We start from the raw sequence: 5,435 nt of genomic DNA on the forward strand, positions 1-5,435 counted from the left end.
CACCACAGTAGAATGTAGAACATTTTCTTTATAAACTGTGTTATGCCAATTAAGCTAGATGTTCCCTGACACCATGGTCCCCACAGCCCTCGGCCTAACAATTTGATTCCTCAGGGAGTTTGGAAGTATCTATGGAGCTTCCATGACCTTTCTTTGTACAAATTGTGCTGGCTTCCCCAGTATTGTGTACTGTCTTACCCTTCACCAAAGTTAAAAGTGTATTTTTTTTTTTGTTTAGAAATAAATAATATGATCACACATATTTTTAATTCAAGGACTACATTTTGTCTGTGACAGCTTGCATGTTGGTGTGATGCCAGCGGTATTTCACAAATACCAGCAGGGTCACCCATGGTAGACAGGTTTCAGTGAAACTTCCAGACTAAGACAGACTAGGAAGAAGAACTTGGTGATCTACTTCTGAAAAAATTAACCACTGAAAACTGTATGAATAGCAGCAGAACATTGTCTGATATAGTGCTGGAAGATGAGCCCCTCAGATTGAAAGGCGCTCAAAATATGAATGGGGGAAGAACAGCCTCCTCAAAGTAGAGCTGACCTTAATGGTGGATGAAGTCAAACTTTTGGGACCTTCATTTGCCAATGTGGCACCACTCAAAATGAGATGAAACAGCTGCAAACATCCATCAGTAATTGGAACATGGAATGTATGACATATGAATCAACCAAAATTGGAAGTTGTCAAAAAATGGAATGCATAAACACTAATATCCTAGGCATTAGAGAGCTGAAATGGACTAGTATTGGCTATTTTGAATGGTGTTGCACTTATTGTCAAAAAGAACATTTCAAGATCTATCCTGAAGTACAATGCTGTCAGTGATAGGATAATATCGATAGACCTACCGGGAAGACCAGTTAATCTGATTATTATTTAAATTTACACACCAACCACTAAGGCCAAAGACGAAGAAACTGAAGATTTTTACCAACTTCTACAGTCTGAAATTGATGAAACATGCAATCAAGACGCATTTATAATTACTGAGGATTGGAATGCAAAAGTTGGAAATGAATAAGGATTGGTAGTTGGAAAATACGGCCTTGGTGATAGAAATGACAGTTGAGATTGAATGATAGAATTTTTGCAAGACCAATGACTTCTTCATTACAAATACCTTTTTTCAACAAAATAAATAGCAATTATACCCGTGGACCTCGCCAGAGGGAATATACAGGAATCAAACTGACTACATCTGTGGAAAGAGATGATGGAAAAGCTCAATATCATCAGTCAGAACAAGGCCAGGGGCCAACTGTGAAACAGACCAACAGTTGCTTATATGCAAGGTGAAGTTGAAGTTGAAAATTAGAACAAGTCAACGAGAGCCAAAGTACGACCTTGAGCATATCCTACCTGAATTTAGACACCATCTCAAGAATAGATTTGACGCATTGAACACTAATGACTGAAGACCAGATGAGTTGTGGAATGACACCAAAGACATTATACATGAAGAAAGCAAGAGGTTATTAAGACAGGAAAGAAAGAAAAAGACCAAAACATATAACAGAAGAGACTCTGAAACTTGCTCTTGAACGTAGAGTAGCTAAAGAGAAAGGAAGAAATGATGAAGTAAAAGAGCTGAAAAGAAGATTTCAAAGGGCAGCTCCAGAAGACAAAGTAAAGTATTGCAATGTAATGTGCAAAGACCTGGAGATAGAAAGCCAAAAGGGAAGACCACGTTCAGCATTTGTCAAGCTGAAAGAACTGAAGAAAAAATTCAAGCCTCAAGTTGCAATACTGAAGGATTCTATGGGGGAAATACTAAACAACACAGAAAGCATCAAAAGAAGACGGAAGGAATACAGAGTCACTGTGCCAAAAAGAATTGGTTGACATTCATTTCCGGAGGTAGCATATGCTCAAGAACCGATGGTACTGAAGGAAGAGATCTGTCAATTTGGCTGGGCCATGATTCTGAGTGGTTTGGCAATTATGATGTAGTTCGGTAGTTGCATCATGATGTGATCATTTCCATGATGAGATTTAATATAATGTGATCACCTCCAAGATGGGATCTGCTGTGAGTAGCCAATCAGGTGAAAGGGAGTGTCCTTCGGGGTACAGCCTGCATCCAATACATAAGTGGCCTCTCTGGCAAGACTTGGCAGCTTTTGTTGGCTCTGGATCCTGCAGCTGGCTCCTGTGGGTCTGACCTCCTGTTCCTGGGGCTTGAGCTAGTAGCTTAGCTGCCATCTTGCCTGCCAATGTTGGGATTCATTGACCTTCACAGTTTGTGAGCAAGAGCCTTGCTGTCTGACTTGCCAGTCTTGGGTTCGCTAGCCCCTGCAGCCACGGATTTGGGACGTTCCAGACTCTACAACCGCATGAGCCATTTCCTTGCTATAAATCTCTCTCTATATATATTTATACACTTTACTGGTTTTGCTTCTCTAGAGAACCCAGCTGCCTTAGGCTGGGTTTTCCAGAGAAGCAAAACCAGTAAAGCATATAAATAATATATATAAGATTTATAGCAAGGAAATGGCTCACACAATTGTAGAGGCTAAACATCCCAAGTTCATGGATCAGGATAGAGGCCTCTCCCAGTTCACAGAGCAACAGAAGCTGGTGAACCCAAGGTCGGCAGGTCAGAGAGGGGCTACTGCCTCACAGGCTGTGAAGGTCAATGAATTCCAAGATCAGCAGACAAGACCGCAAGGTTTCTCCTGATTCAAGTAGCTGCAGGGGCTGGCGAACCCAAGGTCAGCAGGTTGGGGAACTGGACTCTTGCTCGCAGGCTGAGAAGTTTGACAAATTCCAAGATCAACAGGTAAGCTGCTAGCTCAAGTCCCAAGAACAAGAGGTGAGACAAGAGGCAGCTGCTGAGTCTGGAACAAGCCAAAAACCTTGGCAAGGTGAGCAGGCAGAAGGTAACTGACAGAAGGCAGAGAGAGATGAACTGAGGGGGTGGTAAGCTGCCACAGGCCCCGCCTCCACCAGTACCACTCAGCACATTCCATCATGGGGGTGATCACAACATTATACAGCTGCTAAAACACTGAGAATAATGGCCTAGCCAAGTTGACATATAATCTAAATCATCACACCAACCTAAGACAAATTCCAAACTGCACTGAAGGCATTGGCAAAAAACAACGCTCCAGGACTTGAGGCAATACCAACTGAAATGTTTCAGCAAACAGATGCAGCACTGGAGGTGCTCACTCATCCATGCCAAAAAATTTGGAAGACAGTTACCTGGCCAACCGACTAAAAGAGATCCATATTTGTAGCCATTCATTCCAAAGAAAGTTGATCCACCAGAATGCAGACATTATTGAACAATATCATTAATATCACCCACAAATAAAATTTTGCTGAAGATCTTCCAAAAGTGGTTGCTGCAGTACATTGACAGGGAACTGCCAGAAATTCAAGCCGGATTCAGAAGAGGACATGGAATGAGGGATATCATTGCTGATGTCAGATGGATCTTGGCTGAAAGTAGAGAATACCAGAAAGATGTTTACCTGTGTTTTACTGACTATGCAAAGGCATTCAACTGTGTAGATCATAACAAATTATGGATAACATTAAAAGAATGGGAGTTCCAGAACACTTAATTATGCTCATGAGGAACCTATACTTAGACCAATAGGCAGTCTTTTGAACAGAACACAGGATACTGCGAGGTTGAAAGTCAAGAAAGGTGTGTGTCAGGGTTGTATCCTTTCACCATACTTAATCTGTATGCTGAGCAAATAATCCAAGAAGCTGGACTATACGAAGACGATCAGGGCATCAGGATTGGAGGAAGACTCATTAACAACCCGTAATATGCTGATAACACAACCTCGCTTCCTGAAAGTGAAGAGGACTTGAATCACTTACTGATGAAGATCAAAGCCCACAGCCTTCAGTGTGGATTACACCTCAACATAAAGAAAACAAAAATCCTCACAACTGGACCGATAAACAAATTCATGATTAAGGGAGAAAACATTGAAGTGGTCAAGAATTTCAGATTACTTGGATCCACAATCAACACCCATGGAAGCAGTAGTCAAGAAATCAAAGGACGCATTGCTTTGGGCAAATCTGCTGCAAAAGACCTCTTTAACGTGTTGAAAAGCAAAGATGTCACCTTGATGACTAAGGTATGCATGACTGAAGCCACGGTATTTTTAATAGCTTAATATGCATGTGAAAGCTGGACAATGAATAAGGAAGAATGAAGGAGAATTGATGCCTTTGAATTACGGTGTTGGCAAAGAATATTGAATATACCATGGACTGCCAGAGGAACGAACAAATCTATCTTGGAAGAAGTACAGCCAGAACGCTCCTTAGAAGGAAGGATGGCGAGACTTCATATCACATACTTTGGACATGTTATCAGGAGGAACCAATCCCTGGAGAAGGACATCATGCTTGGTAAAGTAGAGGATCACTGAAAAAGAGGTAGACCTTCAATGAGATGCATTGACACAGTGGCTGCAACAATGGGCTCAAGGATAATGATTGTGAGGATGGCGCAGGACCCGGCAGTGTTTCATTCTGTTGTACATAGGTCGCTAAGAGTCGGAACCAACTCCACGGCACCTAACAACAATCCTGACCTTGACTCAGTTATTATTTCCCTCCCACTGTCTCACTTCCTGAGGTTTCCTTCTTCCTTCTCATTGCTTCACTCCACGATACACACATCCTTCTTCATTCACTCTACAGGAAAAGCACCACCAACACAAATGCCGCGGTGAGTCACAGATCTTTTACTACAGGTTTGACAATAATGGAGGTGGGGTTACAATATAGAACGTCAGAGGCAGTGAAGAGAGGGCCCTGGGCACCATGGGAGCTGCGGCAAGAGCACCAGAGTAGGGAGGAGAGGAGGGCGAGCAGCGGGTGCAAAGGCCCTGAGGCACGCCCAGCTTGAGGACGGGCAGGGAAGCTGCAAGGGTGGATGGCTAGATGGACTAATACCCGCTGGGCAAAGTGACTCAAGAAACACTACATAAACTAGCCTCGAAAGTTCATTGCTCAGCAACGAATGTGTTTAAAGATGCAGAGGTAAAACTAGACTTCTGAGAACCCTTCAGTGAGTTGTTTTTTTTTTTAAAAATTAAATTCATTATCACTTGACATAATTTCGAAGGCTGTACACACTGGACTAGTAAACGGAGGCATGGTGTCGCTCAGGTTCATTTTGGATGAGCTGGCCGGAGAGCAAAACAAATTCCATGTTTCTTTCACTCTAGACCTCAGAAATTCAACAAGACCCCCAAATAACAGCTACACTCAGCCTCCCATTTTATGCAGGCACAGGCGGCACGGAACACCGCGGGCAAGCGTTCGTGGGCCCCACCCGGGCCCGGGCGCCGACGGAACCCGGGAACATAGCCTTCCCGCCGCGGCCAGCCTTCCCGGCTCCACCCCTTCCGCCTGCGCCCGGGCTGCCCGCCCAGCC

The sequence above is a fragment of the Trichechus manatus genome, unplaced genomic scaffold (genome assembly GCF_000243295.1).
Source record: "Trichechus manatus latirostris isolate Lorelei unplaced genomic scaffold, TriManLat1.0 scaffold00270, whole genome shotgun sequence".
NCBI lineage: Eukaryota > Metazoa > Chordata > Mammalia > Sirenia > Trichechidae > Trichechus > Trichechus manatus.